Raw genomic sequence first — 17,356 nt, forward strand, 5'->3', positions numbered from 1 at the left:
ATGTGCCTTGGTACATGGAATTTGCATTTGCACAACTCAACCAGCTGTCCTTCAGCAAGTAAGGCTACTTCATTAAATACTCCACAAGATCCAAGGCTGAAGAGAAATATGCTCCTGGAAGCGCAGTGCACAATAACCTCCTCTCACTAGTCTCTTCCCACTCCCACAGGCAATGCTCAGACTGTGAAACTTAACTAGCTACATGAATCCATGAGCATGGTCCCACAGCAGCCTCAGCCACCTCATCCCCAGCTGAGGTCCAACTTTCCCTATTGCTCCCAAAACACAATCCTCATCCCTTCCTTGCACCAGGAAGGGACAGGACCAAGTCAGGACAGTAGGAGCAATTGCTTAGATGAGCTTCATGGAACTAACCACTGCAGAAATGGTCGTTATCTAAGTCAGTGGACACTTCCATAAATTAAAATTAATGCTTCTTGCCAAGCTCTGTTCAAGCTGACTGTCATGCTTAGAGAACAAAAATCAAGGGAGTAGAAGCAACATCCAAAATGAGCCTTTGGAAAGAATTACATATGACTAGAATAGGTGCTTTGCCAGCAAGCAGTAGGAGATCTTCCCCCTCTACCTTTGCATCTTATTAACAGGGTATTTTAGTGCACCACAGCCTTTGAAGTGATTTAGATTCATGGGTCCCATGGGAAACAGAGCAAGGATTTTAATATGCATGCTACAATTCAGGAAACTGAGTCACCACAAGGCACAAGGATTTTGTGGAACACACATCTAATCTGCTTCAGAGTTCCTATAACTGAACTGAGATTTCCTAAGCCTCAGCTTAGACCCACAAGCACATGAACTGTCCTACCTCCCTTCAGCCTATAAGACAGCTCTCCCAAAGCAAATGCACATATACCTGGGTATGAAATCAGATGGAAATCCCTTGCTCTGCAGAACTCAGAGGTATTCCAAAATTAGCATGGAGGAAGGGAAGAATACTCGAGCTTCAAATGAATAGAAATCAAGCTAACGTACAGCATATATTGCTGATTCTCACATGCTTGAGCCTAAGCTCTGATCCACAGAGAAAATGGCTCTAAAATATTAACCACAGTCATTATGGAAAGCTCACTTCTGACAATGTGTCTTATGGTTCATTTACCAAGAAAAAATGGATGCAATTTTAGCCAGTGTTAAAATTAATCTGCTTTTATCGGAGAAAGGAAACTAATCCCACCTGCCCAGCTCTTCTGTTCTGTTTTCAGAGGAGACTAACACAGAGGCAGTAAGTTTTAAATAACCAGGCTTTTCACTGAACCTGGGATTCTGTAGGTTTTTACTCATCTAGGTTGAAAAAAATCTTCCCGAGTGAGGCCAACCACATAGCCTAGACAAGCACAACTCCCACAAGGCCAAGTTCATCACCAGTGCTGACCCTGATCTGACTCAAACTGGGTGCTAACGACAAGACTTTTAATTTCTTTTTTGCGGAAGGTCAGTTCTCAGAAGCTAGTCAAATCTGTGATATCTGGAAGGAATAAAGGCAGCAGTAACATCCTACTGTATCAGCATCATCCACACACAGTCCTCAGAGTCACAGGCAACCCTCCAGCAGCTTTATAAACCCTTTCATACACACTGAGTTCACTCAAACTTCTCTCTAAGCTCTTGAACTCTTGCTCCAGCCCTGCTCAAGGCAGAGGTAAAACTTCAGCTGTTGCATGTCCCCAAGTCAGAAGAGGGTTTCCTGGGGAAAGAGGAGAAAGACAGGAGGGCCATGAGGAGGCAGAGTTCCCACGTAAGTTACCACCCCTTTAGAGCAGCACTCTAAGTCACACATCACTGTGCAGCTGGCATATCCCCATTGAAGGGTGTGGGGTGGAGTTGAATGACTCCATCCACACCACGCGAGAACCTGGCTTCAGAGACTGAGCAGATCCCTCTAGTTCCTGTCTGTCTTCAGCCTCTTTTTACATCCAGAAAGCATTAAAGTTTACCAGCAGAACTGAAATATCATCACTCACTCTTTAGGCTTGAGTTCTCTTTAGCTTGTTGCTATTGACAGCAAACCCTGGGAGAATTATTATTTTTTATTAGCAGTATTATTTTTCCAGTACTGCATGCATAACAATAGCTCTCTAGATACAGCAAATAGATACAAGCAAATGAATGGAACCATAACTGCCTCATGTCTTTCATTTAAAATGGACTCAGATTTTAGTCCTTTTATTCAGAAACAAATTTAGCAAGAATTTAGGAGCTGTGTGTTGGGGCTGAAATAAATTAGGTGAATAGCAGGAGAGGGAAGCTCGCTATGACTTCAAAGTACAACGAACACAATGATGGGACTTGGTGGAGTAAGAAAACTAAGGCTGAATTTAATACAAATAGCTCCACCATTATCAAAGATTCTGTATAAGCTCTAATGATAATTCAGTTGTGTTGTTCATTGGGAAGAAGGTAGATGGAGATCATTTAATATTTTTTAATTAGCAAAATATTTCAACCTGGCTACAATTTATCTTTTGTATGAGGGAACAGAAGTGGTGTCAATGGCAGGTTGCAGCTAGCTGTGGCTATGTGGACAGACCTGCATTCTGCTTATGCACGTACTGGGGGAAACGCTATTCAGCGGCAATGGATATCATCAACTGGAAGAGTCTTGTCAAGACTTCTGCATGGTTCTCCTGATGTCCCACCTTTGATAATGGATGGGACTGCTGGAGCATTTCACTTCAGATAATAGGACTGAGCTGGGAGTAAGCACTTCTCCCACACACCTTAAAATATTGTTTTTCTATTCCAGAGTGAACACTACAGATTTATGTAAAAAGTCAGGGGTATGTTGAATTGGATTAAAAGGCAGGACAAATGCTAAGTCCTATCTTAAGTTAATTCCTAACCTGAAGAGGATGACAAAGAAAGCCTGGCACCTCAATGGAAATGCACCACAAGATATCATCCCAGACCTCTATCAAGATGATCCCTTTATTTCAATATGATCAGAGACAAACAAAAAAATAGACCTACTCATTCTCATCTTTCTAATGGCAAAAAGTAATGGAAAGCCTAAAAGCTCAATGCCCAGAAGAGAAATAACAAGACCCAAATCAACTGATTTCTGAAAATGACTTCCAAGTCAGTCCAAGAGCTTATGCCAGCAGAGCAACTAATGCACCCTGTTATAATCTGCAGAGCACAGTTCTATACAATAAGCTCTCCCAGCAGATCAGCAATAAGCAGACAGATGATTATTGTGACCGAGGTATCTAGAGTAGCTGCACCATAGGCTGCATGATGCTTTGGCTCATGCAACTGCTATGCCTTAACCTTGCTAGACTGACAGCTACATCACCTTCGCCTTCTGGGAAGACACAATCTGTCATTTTCTTACATATGGGTTGTGATACCATTTGTCTTGTGACACCAGCAGGAGTGGTACTGGCATAACAGGTGGAAGAAGGGGCAGTTGGAATACTATCGTCTCTCCATTATCCTTCACCAGTGGAAGTGGCCATCCTCACTGCCTTTCAATGAACACAAACATACCAAGGACTAGACTACAGAGAAAGCTAGACACATCCTTAGTAAAGATCAACAAAAAGAGCAGTCCACCTAAATACAGATTTGTTTTCACATCTCATATAATAGAAATAATGCAGAAAATTCAAAAACACTTTTGACCTCAAGGCACACATTTGAAAATCTTCAAAGTAGAACTATGAACAGTAATGTGAGATCTGTCCCTTCTACTCACCAGAAGGAGCTATGCAGTATGAAGACAGAAGGTCTCCTGACAAAACACTGGCTAGAAAGATGATACTTGTGGGTTAACATGGGTGTTGGCAGATCTTCAAGAGAAGCAAGCCAAGCTTTGCTTCACTTTCACAAGTTAAAGAAGCTGGAATGAAGGGGGGGGGGAGGAGGAAAAAAAAAAAAATCAATGGGAATGGGAGAAACCATCTTTGAAAGAAGCCAAAGGGAGTGAGCAGCTGATAAGGGGAGTTGTGATTCTTGGTGAAGCCAGACTCCCAGGCCCCTTGAGATGATACACTGCAGGATATCAGGTGCTAGAGGCTGCCTCTTTGTGCCTTTTATAACATACCAGCCCATTTAAGATCAACCCTTTGCCACAGACTGCCAACACCAGCTTAAAAAAAGACCAAGCAGCAATGCTGCAGTGCAAGCTTCTGTCAGCAGACATGCAAAAGCTTCAGCTGAAAAAATCTGAGGATTTAAATGAAGTATCTCACACTAGTACAGCTTAAGGATGCCACACATTAGCCCATCTGTGATAACTGTCCACATGAGACCTCCTCATCTTGAAAGGTTTAAATGCCTCTCAGCATGAGCCAAGGTAAATACAGGTACACTTCAGGTAACTTGCTGCAAGCCAAGAGTATGCATGACATTGGCCCTCCTGGACTCAACAATGACAGCCTACTGCACCTCAGGTCTAGGCCTCAAATCCAAGCTAGGCTGCAAACATTCTGCTGCAATTGCATCGTCAGCCACAGGAGAGCTTGTTTCTAAGGCTGCATGCTCACAAGGCAAAAATGCACCACCAGAATTCCCTACTGAGACCAGGGCAATCCCTTGTCCACATTAGCTTTTGTCACAAAGATACAGAAGGGAATAATGGCCTTTGGTTTTGCTTCCATCATCCTTCTAAAAACATAAGCTGCTAGGCTACAGGCTTTTGTAGTCCCCATTTATTTCATTCCTTCCTGAGCCCAGACAGCAGCTCTCGAGCTATAAGAACTTGTACCTCTACAAATAGCAAGGCCATTCCCTGCCAAATTCAAGAAGGTGAACAAAATACATCTCTTCTGGCAAAATGTCTCCACACCAATTTGTGTAATTACCTACATCCCTTAAGAGGGTCATGTTTACATATTATAGCTCTGACTCTAAGCATTGAAATATAATTAAACCAAATGCATCAGACATAACTTGCTGGCTGGCTCATGTCAAACCTCCACAGGTGGTGGCTGAGAGAGATGACTCTCATTCAGAGATGCTGAGAACAAATAGCACAGTGTGTGCAGGGAAAGTCACAGTATGGAAAACTACTTTTAAGTAAACTCTTCCATCTATATCCCACCCTCCAGCAACTGTCTCTGCCCACTAAGTATTAAGTTTTGGCTAGCAATGTTAGTATCTGCCAATTTATCTCCTTATCTCCTCCTCCTGGTGTTTCACCAACACCACAACATTCACCAGTGCATCATCAGGCTTTGTTGCTTTTATCCTAGCTCGTATCCTCTTTCTACCTCTTTGTTACCAGCCAACACTGCTACATCACTGAAGTTCAAAATCCCCAATAGAAAATCCACACTCCTTCTCAAGAATCTCATGCTCTTCTTTTTGAATGAAATCAATCCAGCTGTCTGTATCTTGACTACTGAAATGTTCTTTCCCCTCTAAAGTCTCTTTTTAGCCAATTCTGGAACTAAAACCACCCTTAAAACCAATTGTTCTGATTACATTACCCCAGGCTACAAACCTTGCCTTGTCTCTACATTTTCCATTGCCTACTCTTTCACTTCTCAAGGCCATGTCCCACAAATCTAGCTTTCTGACAGCATCACATTACTCTGCTCTATCAGCAACTTCAACTTGCTGCTCCATTCCCTGTGTTTTCCAGACAACATCTTAGCACACTGCTTTCCAGCCTTACCCTCCCCTATTTTGCCACATCTTCTCTCATTCTCCAGTTAGCATCCCCCCACAACAGAGAGGCTTCCTACTTGCTTAGGACACATTTCTTCCTTGGCACCTCTTCACTGCTAGAAAACACTTCAGACCACAATGTTTTTCTTCAGTTGTTAAGATCACTCAATATCAGCTTTTTCTAAAGCTTAGCAACAACCACAGATCAGCTTCTCTACTAGAAAAGCTGTTCTTCAACAGACTACTTACAACTTCATGCAGTCCTATAAACAACCCTCACCCTTTTATTCTTACCCCTCATATCTTTCTCCTCCTTAATCACTTACTCCTTCCACCTGGGATGACAGGGAATTACAGCCAGCTGGGTGCCCTGCCTTTCAAGGGCCAATTTACACCCTGAGGGATTCCTTCAACTTCCTTCAAATTGCCTTCTGCTGCCTCTCACCACACCCTAAAATCAATGCCTATCTCTTGTGTGTTTGTGCCTGTCTGTATCTTCTTCATTATTATTATTTTCCTTTAGAAGTTAATTATCTAAATCACAAAAAAACTTTACTAGGCTGAATCGAGCGACCACATAATCGATGCATTTGTAAACCTCATGTTTCTGCTGCTTCTTGTTGCCTTTTCACACATTTAAGGAAGAACCAATTATCTACCACTAGTCTACCTCCTGCCTAAGGAAGAAACCGTTGCAATCGAGTTATCCCACTCCTTCATAAAGCAATCCAGAGCATTCCTTGTAACTGTTTCTGCAGTGGAGTGGCTGTATCTGCCTCCCAGATCATGACTAACTGAGACTGTCAGTTCTTTGAGCCACGAGTCAAATATTTGTCTTTAAAACATTTCAGTACTGCAAAATGAACATTGTACAGGATTTGCAGTTATCAGGGAGAAGACATCTCTTTGTTCTGTGCTAAAACAATGTCAGTTATTAGCACCTTTAGGAGGCTCCTGCCTAGGTGGAAATCACACACCTTAGGATCTCAGGTGTCAATCTGCTCAGCAGTGAAAGGGGTCAGAGCAGTAAAAAATAGCTCTGGGTTTTCAAATGTTCCTCTTGCAATCTATTTTCCCCTTGAGTTTCTGGCTAGTTAAGAAATGGCCAAGCTGCTACACTTCTGACTTTCCACAGAGCTATCCTTAGAAAAGCTGAGACTGTTTCAGGAACAAAAAGGAATATTTGATATTCAAGTTACCTTCACCTTAACTTTATAGCAGCCAATAAGGATCATTTTACAGAAGGCAAAAATTGCTGAGATTCATTTAAAAAACACCTTCCAAGCTACATTCTCTATCTGAATGTGTCAGAGCCACAGTTTCTGTTCTGTGAGGGATTCAGACAGGCTGATGTTTGGTTTCTGTCTGTGACGGTGTGCTTCCCCCACCCCCGACCTTTATCTCCTGTATCCCTGCTCAGGTGATAACCACCAGTGGTGGTCCTAATGGATGCATCTGGTCATGATGGCTGCATCTGACTCAAAGTGGATTCGGGAGACAGATAGCAACACAAGGGCCTGGGGCTATTGTGCAATGTGCCCACCAAAGAAACTAAAATCTGTGGGAATCATCTTACCCCCGTAAATAGTGAGCAGGCCAAGAGCCCTTTGAGCTCTCCTGCATGGCAGTGGGCTGCTATGCCAGGATCTCCCCTTGAGCAGGGACGCCTCTCAAGGTTACTCCTCGAGGTTGAGAGATTCCTTGCTGCAACAGATCCTCGGTAAGTGACTAATAGCATGCTAAATTTTGAAATCTTAGCTAAGTGATATAAAGGATTGATTGTGCATATATAATCCTTTAGACATAAACCATTGACCAAGTCTGGGACTAGGACTGGATCCAGCCGCACCTAGACTCCTCTCTGAGAAGGAGTTTAGAAAGCAAGGGGATCCTTTTCTGAACCTCATGACTCAACGGGATGGTCTCCCTGACAATTTTGTCTGACCCTGTCCTCTATGCAGTAAATAATCAAGTGTGCCTTGCCATCGAATTTTGTTAAATCACTGTTGCATTGAACTTTGTTAACTCCCTGTTCTATTTCAGTAAAATATATTTTTGCTTCTCTCTTATGAGGTGCACTGTCACTCCATCTGCGACACTGTCCCAAGAAGGAAAGGAAAGACCATGAAACTTCCTGTGAAAATGAGTATCAGTAAACATTTTTCAGCTGATAATCAACAGCACCAAAGCATTTCCTTTTCATAATGTTGGAATATTAAACATTAATTAAAACATACATAGAGATGTGGTTCCTGCCACTCCAGGGTGTCAGTGGTAAAATCTCCACAAGTACTGGCTCAGAAAGGAAAACATTCTATTGCCTTTGAGACTACCCACCGACTTGCCTCCCTTCAGTGGCTTCACTGCCCAAAGAACTTGTTACCTTCAGCAAAAATCCTTCGGCGGCATCCACCATGTGACTAAGGAGACATAGCAAAGAGGAGACAGCTGGAAACAAAATCTGTTCAGGAGGGAGAAAGAATACAGCTTGTTCATGGGGCCCATTCCTAGAAGAGAAGGTGGAAGAGGAAGGAGGAGCAACAAACTTTTACACCTCCTGGGAGTGAGATGATGTATCATGTAGTGTCCCATATACTCCACATATTCTTATGTATTCAGTATAAAAGTTGTGTCCATGATATAGCATTAGTATCTTGTCATAATCTTGGTGCCAAAGCAAAAGCCAACTGGGAATGTTTCTCACTACAGTTTTTGACACTGTCAGAATGCAGACCATTTTCGTTGATATTTTAGTGTAGCAAATGTCACTGAAAATTACATACCCTAAAGAAATTTTCTGATTTTGCCTAAACTATATTTTCTAGTGGAAAATTCTTCTGACAACTTTCTTTCCCCAAGTGGCTCTACTACTCGTGTTTAATGATTTATGTGTCTCAGTGGTGTTTTCAATTTACTGATGTCACCTGTACTTTGGAAACTCAACACAGAAGGTGAATATTTAAAACTGTATGTCATCTATCTTCTTTTGTCCTTATTGCGATATTGCATTTATTTCCCATACTTCATTATACCATGTATTTCTATGATGAAATATTTTCATCTTATAGCAGCTGCTACCACATAACTTATTTCTGGATCATCTGAGTAGCTTGTTAGAAGGACAAATTTACTAATGGGTTAAAGTACAATTCATATTGTATCATCCAAGTTCAGATGTCAACCACAAAATTCCATATATTTAAGCAGGATCACCAAATTACAGGCATCTTTCCTTTTCTCTGAACTCTCTCCAGCAAATATCTCCATCTGTTTAATGATACAGTATGTCCTTATTTAAACAAAATCCTACATAGAGGATTAAGTACAGGTTTCCTGAGTAACATTTCATAATGAGATGTTGGTTACTTTGTACTATATTCTCTGCTCCTCATTAAATTTCTCAAGGTATCTCTTTCCCCTACTTGCTCATAAAGGTTTGTTTCTCACCAAAATCCACCTTGTCAAACACAAGATTTCTCAGAAATTATTCTTTCTGCCTGGTCTTTTAGTACCTCAATGTTAGAAAGAAACCGAGATGGATTCTCCTTCTGCTTGCCACAAAGCAGTTCTTGGCTTCATCTAAGTGAATCCTGATTTACATGAGCAGAAAAGGAGCACAGACACAGACTCAACATTCCTCCTCAACTATTTCATTCTGGGATGGTGCCAGACGCAATGGAGAGATGGAAAGGATAGAGCAACTAAGGCGATGAAATTGTCTTTTCTTTGTGTGTGCATGTTTCTTTCTCTTTCAGTCTGACAGGAGCACAGGTGATTTCTTAACTCTTTTTGGAAGGATCTTTGTAAAGTAGTTTGTGGTTTGTTTTCTTATTTCCATTTAAAGCCATCACTCAGATGCCTTGCTGATAAACCTGCCTTAAGAACTTGAATAGCACTGAAGAAAATCAGTCCTGCTGTACTAAGCACACACATTGACAGCAATTTTAAAAGGACATGAGCAGCCATGAAAGCATAGGCAGATAATCCAGAGCACAAAAGTTTTCTGGAAATACTTGCTAGACTTAACATCACTTTAAAAGTTCAAAGAAACATCAGAGTATCTTTGGTTAACTCTGCTTTAAGAGAAAGGTGATGTTCACCTGCATTGAAGCTGTACCTTACCCCCACTGTTCTTTGTGGTGAAAATATAGATGTAATGAACCTGCTAAGACAGTGCTATTTCCCTGAGGAGGGCTGAGAGGGACTAGTACCCAAACAGGACGTGAGAACAGCAGAAATGCAATCAGTTCTAACTTGGGATAAAACTGAAAGGGGAGATTGAGAAGCAAGTGGGAAGCACCAGGAACATTCATTTCCTCCCTCCAAATCCATGCACAAATCAAACAAACCATCAATATGAATGTTATTTGCTCCATTGGATCATGTGTTTATCTATCTTGTGTGCACAGGAAAATCATAAAGATAAGCTTTAACATTGTAATAAGTCCTGGACAGTGACAGCACTTAAGTTCCCTAGAGCCTATTACACTTAAGAACAAGATAAAAAATTGGAGGGGATGTAAATCTACTATTTCTGGGCTTCAGACAAATGGTGGCAAAACTGGCCCACAACTCTCTAGTGTGGGGATGCTGAATTTTGTCAGACCTCAGCTGTGATCCTGTCCAGTAGCTTCTCAGCTATCCAAGTAGCCTATTGCAATCCCAGGTCCTGGCCTAATCCTGAGCTGCATTACAAGGAATGAAGTCAAAGGAAGCTGAGGAAAAATGGAAACAATATGCTTTCTACAGAAGTTTGTCAGGAAGTTTTTGACAGTGTAAGAAGACTATAGGAACCTGTGTCTTAAGGAAACTTTAATGACTAAATCCACAGAGCCCCAGTCCAGTTGTTGCAGAACTGGCCTGTTCCAAGCGCTAAAAAAAACAAAAAAAACCCCCAAAAACAAAAACAAAAAAACCCCACAAAACAGGACAGCTTTCATTCTCTGAGTTCATGAGTAGGGCTTTCTTAAGATTTCACAACTAGTAGTGATCCATTTCTTCTTAGTGTCCTGGTTTACCCAATCTTTAAGGTGCATCTGCTCTTGTTTTCAGATTTGTTCTGCAAGGACAAAATTTGGTGTCACCTGAATTTGGAAGGAAGGCTAACCGGGCAGGAGCCTCCCAGTTGATGCTGGAAGATGTGATGCACAATCCCCTAAACTGGGCACTGTGGTTGTACAGCCACATTCGTTTCCTATCAGGGCTGAGTCCACCCTGCATCCTTGTGCCTACACTGGTCTTGTCCATCTGGAAGGCAGGAGGAGAAACGGCAGGTGGACCCAGCAGTACCACCACCTTCACAGTGAAGCTTCAACACGTTTCTCTCTGTGCCGAGGGTATTCCTGCTGGCAGTCAGCGAGGAGCTGCTGTCTCTGCAGCCACCCCTTGCTAACACCTGCAGCTGCAGCATCCCATTTAACTGCTGCCTTGGCCCGCCAGAGTAGCTGAGATGTTTGACAGTGTCGATACAAGCTGCATTGGCTCATGCGCTGGCCTGTTCATCATGACAATTATTAGAGTTATGTTCGCCTTTCATTAATAAAGAAACACGTGCCTTCCGTGGCCCTTCTGCATCAAGGGAAGGCATCAGCACTCGCACACCTACACACAGAGGTGTGTGCGGCACTTTCCTCGTTGTTTATTGTTTTTTGGATTTTTTAGGAATCACACTCCGAATGTGTTGCTGTCTCAGCTGTCACTGCTTGTCACATTACATTAACGATTGCTGCTTTCAGAAGCCAGTTCAGGTTGTTTAATCATCGCTTCCCTCCAAGCTGTCCGTCACAGGGTGGTTGCCAGGCAACAGCATCAACAGACAGGGCCGTGGGTGGCTGGTGAGGAGGAGGAGGAGGAGGAGGATGGAGCACACCAGGGTTTGCAGGGAAGAAGAAAAACTCACGTTCCCATGGGAGAGGGAGGCACTGATAGGCTGCCGAGTCTATCTGATGGGATCCCAGCCTGCAGCATGATGAAATTAACAGGGATTTCAGTGGTTGCAGAACCCAGTGTTTTGGTGGAAGAAGAGAAGATGGCAGGACCCTGGCCAATGGCACAGTAATGCAGAGCTGGATTCCTTGCTCCAGCTCCCATAGGTGTCCATGGTCCAGCTCCCTCCACCACAGGTGGGATGGCAGGGCCCTGCTGTTCTGCCCAGCTCACAACCACAGGCACAGTCTGCGGTTAGAGACAGCTGGAATCAACTACATTTATTCCTTTAACAACTTTAAAATGAATTGTTTGGGAGTGGATGAGAAGTTTCTGAAGAAAAAAGAAAGACAAAGTGTCAACTTATAAAAGTTGAAAATAAAATGAAAGGCAACACTGAACTTGGAGCTTTTCATCCAAAAGATGAGCTGGAGAATGTTTAGGTTTGATTTGTTTCATTTTGTTTTCCAGGAGATACACAATTAAACAGTCATTTGTCATTTAAACAAACAGATGCAGATCTGCATCAAAGCATCTTTGGGTTACAATAGCCTAAATAGTTACTACTAAACTTCAGTAGCTCTTCTGTAGAGATGCTAGGCCACTGGATCCAGGCTAAGTCCAGATCTATACAGCCCAGATCTATATTCTTCATATCTCTAGCTCAGGCTCTGTCCCCCTTAAAGTATTTAGGGGAGTGTGGAAACACGCACACAAATGAAGTGGAGGAGGTGTAGTGCAGTCCCTTCCCATGGTGAGATCCTCAACCAGAATACCATCTCAGGGAATAATTATCCTCAAAACTCCTCTAACCAGTGACATTTCACCACAGACCTATACATTTTGGTATTAAGTTTAATGCATCTGCTGTTTTGCTGGTGTATCTTTTATTTACCTGTTTATCCTCTCCTATAAGAAAAAAATCTATTAAGTTTCATGTAATCGAAGTAAGATCTAACTGTGATTTGCAGATAACCATTCCCAAAATTTTATTTTGTTTCCAATAATGATCAATTTAAAGCTTTTATCTTTCATCTATAGAAAAGTATTTTTTTCTTGGAAACCTGAACTAAAACTCAACAGAAAGGGAATTAATTTTCCATATCATATTCTTTGGCATACAGAGCTTGATTTTCATCATAAGTATGATTTTTAACCCAGAAAAATATATTTATTTAAAATATATATATTTAAAAAATATATTTACACTTATACATAGGTAAATTCTTCAAAAAATAAGGGCCTCGAATATTCATTTGAATATTCAGTGGAATTCACTTCTCCTAGGTCTGTTCAGAGAATATTCAGTGAACAGTACTGGCAACATTCTTGGCCAAGGCAGGGAATATTAAGCTGTTTCTAAAGGTTTATACTGACCCAGTCACATACAAAAAAAGGGAGCATATGACCTCTTTCATCTACTAAAAATATACCTTGGATTTAAAATAAAAATCTTCCGTGCAAAGTCTATTCCAGATTATTAAATGGGGTCCATTCCCTCATTACTGAGGAATTTCCCACTGAATTCTGAATCAGGAACTTTACGATTACTTCACCCCAAATAAAAGTGCACCTGAGAAAATCACATATTGAGCAGGGACAATTTATGAAGAGAAAAACAAGCTTACATTTGTTATATAAAATATTTCCCTTGAATTATTTTCGCAACCTTAAATGTAGCGGGGGAGGTGAGAATGAGCGAGGAAGAGAAACATTTGGGGAAAGACATGGGATGTCTCTGTTGGGTTATCTAAATAGTCTGAGATTTTCTAAAGCACCTTTCACTTCCTCCTGAAGACCTGCATGAAAATGACCTGCAAGAGCTCAAGGCACTGCTGTCCTTAAATAATCACCAGCAAAGGTGACATAAAACCTAATACAAATAGGGTGTGAGCACTGACACTGAGTTGGGACCCGTGTTGTAAGGGATCAAGAGCTTCCTATGTGTAGCTGAACACTCTCCACCCAAAAAACCCCAGCCCTTCCATGCCCTGGGAACACGTTTTCCTTGAAATGCCAACTGCCCATCATCCCCTTCCATCTCCTCTCCTTCATCGCTTGATTTAACATATTTGTGCAAAGCATGGAAGACTCTGCAAATGGGCTCTTAGGTTCCAAGGGGCAGCAAGAAACGATACACAGGGCACAGGGGACATATTCCTGGTGGCAGTCTGAAAACTGTCTTGATGAATTAATTTCAGACACCCTCTCTAAACACCAGCCATATCTTTATGTATGACTGCACTCCAGCATTCTTGCCAGCCCAGACAGTCCAAAAGTATCTTCCCTACCTTGCTGCTTCTGCATTAGGGAATGCAATACTATGGGGAAAAAAAAAGCTGTTTGTACTTTTTTTAATGAGAGCAACCTCTCTGGGTGTGAAGGTGGGTGGTATTTGCTGTTATCATGTAATTTTCTGCCTTATGTACACTTTGTGGTCTGCTCATCCTGCCCTGAGGTTCCTCAGCCACACTTCCCAGAGGCACAGCATGGGTCAATCCCTTCATCCTGCCTGAGCCACTCACTAGAGGTGGGCTTTGTCTCATCTGGGCTATCTCTGAGCATTCTCTCCAGGAAAAGAGAAATCACAAGGCCTGTGTGACTCCCTTCACTTTTCCTGCCCCTACAGAAGCAGTTCTGCCCCTAACCACAGCACAGGGGGAGTGCACTGGAGGCCCTGCCCCAACATGGGCTGCTCATGGCAGGGATACTTGGCATTGACATCCCTCCTTCGTAGCAGAAATAGGTCCCATTTCTCACCTTCTTCCCCCTCACCACCTAAATCTCCATCTCTTTTCTCAGCCTTCTCCTCCTCACCCACCCCATATCAGGGGCACCTCAGCACAGCCTGCCATGAGCATGTCCCTGGCATGGCAGCACGCGGGGCAGAAGTTCAGACATAGCTTTGAGTCCTGGTGTGCTATCATGGGAGAACATCACTGCCCTGTTTAGGGACATGATGTGAGGTTAAATTAAGTTCTTGGAGACCTTCTAAAATAAAGGAATTACATTTTAGGACATATCCTAAAATATCCTGTTCCTTCTCAAAGTACTTTCCTTTTATGTTCCCCGAGGAGACAAAGTGTGGTACCAAGTAAAAGTGTTATTGTGTTACCAGCACTGAGAATTAGGGATTAAGGGCTCTCATGTTAACTGTTGTTTGATTTAAGACAGCCAAAAAAAATTGCAAGTGGCACAAAAATCATTTTACTGCATCAACTTTTATATGCATTTAAAATTCCAAAATAATTAGTCTATCACCCAATGCTGCCATTTGAATTGAAATCAAGGCCCATTTTCATTTAACATAGAAATGTCAATTACAGCTGCGGGAGTCATTGATTTTTTGGTTTGCTGGCCAGATATAAAAAAAATGAGAGAAAAGAAGTGCCTTGTGTCAGTCTGATTTTTTTTCTCCTCCTATGAAATGAAAACCTGAATGTAGCTTTGGTTCTGGATGAACAGGATCCAGTACACACAGCTTTTGTGATAATATTGGTTGCCCAAATATAGGCAAATATAGTTTGAGATGCTCTACTATTCCCAAGCCTGGGTGTCAGGTAGGATGCAGGACCTGTAGGATGCCCTTGCCCTGTTGTCCTGGTTTCGGCTGGGACGATAGAGTTAATTTTCTTCCTAGTAGCTGGTATAGTGCTGTGTTCGGGATTTAGTATGAGAATAATATTGATAACACACTGATGTTTTTGTTGTTGCTAAGTAGTGCTTATAGTTAAGGACTTTTCAGCTTCTCATGCCCTGCCAGTGAGAAGCTGGGAGGGGGCACAGCCAGGACAGCTGACCCAAACTGGCCAAAGGGCTATTCCATACCATATGGCGTCATGCTCAGTATAGAAACTGGGGGGAGTTGGCCGGGGGCAGCGATCACTGCTTGGGGATGGGCTGGGCGTCTGTCAGCGGGTGGTGAGCAATTGCATTGTGCATCACTTGTTTTGTATATTCTTTTATCATTATTACTATTTTCTTTTCCTTTACTGTCCTATTAAACTGTCTTTATCTCAACCCACAAGGGGTTTGGGTTTGTTGTTTTTTTTTTTTTTTCAGTTCTCTCCCCCATCCCACCAGGGCTGGGGAGGGGGGGAGGGTGAGCAAGCATCTGTGGTGCTTAATTGCCGACTGGGGTTAAACCACGACACCTGTGAAGCAGCAGCTAGAGGTAATACCATCTCAAATGTCACTAGATGCCTCTGCGTGGGACACTGAATCAAGGTTTTTGTGTCACTGGATCATTTTTAAATATAGAATAAAAGAATTGGAAATCCATTCAAAAAATGCTGCCTTGAAACAAAACAATGAAAAAAATGTTACATGTAAACTTTCAAGATTTTGACTTGTTCAGGGCTGTTTTTCAGGAGCCTCGGGATCAAAAGGAAATCAGTGTGAACCTATGAAATGCTCTGGCCAAGCTACAACAGCATTTTCTAGGGGAAGAGGTCTTTGATGAGGCAGTTTCACTCACCTTGTTGGAACTCTGCACAACGTGAGAGTTGTATTCAGTCTGGCGTAGTAAGAAAGGCCCAGAGGATGCAAGATTGTCCAAAGCCAATGCTGTATCACAACAGGACAGGTCAGAATGGTCTCTAACCTCTCCAGAATGAGCTGAGGACTTCTGACCTCCTTGCTTCCCCCTCTGGACAGACCTCATCATTATTGCCAGGTCAGAGAAATACAAAAGTCTTACTTGAAGTCAGGAGGAAAGGGAGAAAACCCTTTTCTATTATAAAGTACAGTATTAAGAAGATTGAAAACTATAACCCTATTGCTTTATACAGTTTATAACCTCTTGATATTGCGTGAATGCCAGTTGCAACTGTCAGACCTCTTCCATTATTCTCCTTAATCTCCCCTCGTGATAGGATTTGCATATCCCACCTGTCAGTCCGGGTGGAAGCTCCTCACCATCTCCCAAACACTTTCACAGAGACCAGATTCACACAACAACAAGCCTTTCTTCTAGTCCTCACGGATTCTCTTTCACCCATCGCTTTCTCTCAGTGCACAGCTATTCTTATTAACAATTTCCTATGTATCTTATTTCATATTCTGTATATGAAAAGCCTGTGTTTTAGCCAGTCAAGAAGTATATCTAGAGATGGATTACAACACAGAGAAAGAAATACTACGGCTGCTGACTCATTTTTGCCAAATCACACACACACACACACAAAAATCCAAAAAACTCAACACTTTCTGGTTAAAGAAATAAAGTCCTACTTGAAGTTATGGGAAATTTTCCTGTGTTTTCTCTCACTGAAGGCTTGTTTTTAAAGTAGGTTTCATATCTAGAATGGATGTAAAGTATTTTGTGATCTACACAGTAGCACATCTGGTTCAGAAGACCAAAATTTGAAACAGGAGACTTTTAGCAATACTTTGACTTGATTTTTTCTGGTTTAAATCCCAATTTTTGTTTCCTCACTTTTTATTCAGCCCTTCCTAAATATATTCTCATTAGCTCTAGCAAGAGATTAGCCTGAAACAGTCTCAGCACCTGGTGCATAATACTATTGACACTGTTATATATCGTTGTAATATGTAAGCAATACATACTACGTCTCACTGAAGCATTTTAATGCAGGCATCCTCCTTAGATTAATCTTTTTTGGGACCCATTTCCTGCACCCTAGGAACCAATCTAAATGCAAAGTGACTGACAGTGGGGTCATTCCTCACCGTGGGTCTCACCGCGTAGCTGGCTCTGGGCTCCAAAGATATATTTATTTCCTTAAAACTCCTCCTTTATAATAATGCAATTGCCATGGGAGGAATGGAGCAATGGGCT

At 42.0% G+C, this 17,356-nt stretch overlaps 1 protein-coding gene across 2 annotated transcripts in view; it reads right to left on the reverse strand.

Moving 5' to 3' along the window:
• The window catches only part of SORCS1 (sortilin related VPS10 domain containing receptor 1), a 307,612-nt gene that overhangs the window by 283,801 nt on the left and 6,455 nt on the right, over positions 1–17,356 (reverse strand). The gene's annotated exons all lie outside the window — the stretch shown is intronic.

The sequence above is a fragment of the Ciconia boyciana genome, chromosome 8 (assembly GCF_034638445.1).
Source record: "Ciconia boyciana chromosome 8, ASM3463844v1, whole genome shotgun sequence".
In the NCBI taxonomy this organism is placed as follows: Eukaryota; Metazoa; Chordata; class Aves; order Ciconiiformes; family Ciconiidae; genus Ciconia; species Ciconia boyciana.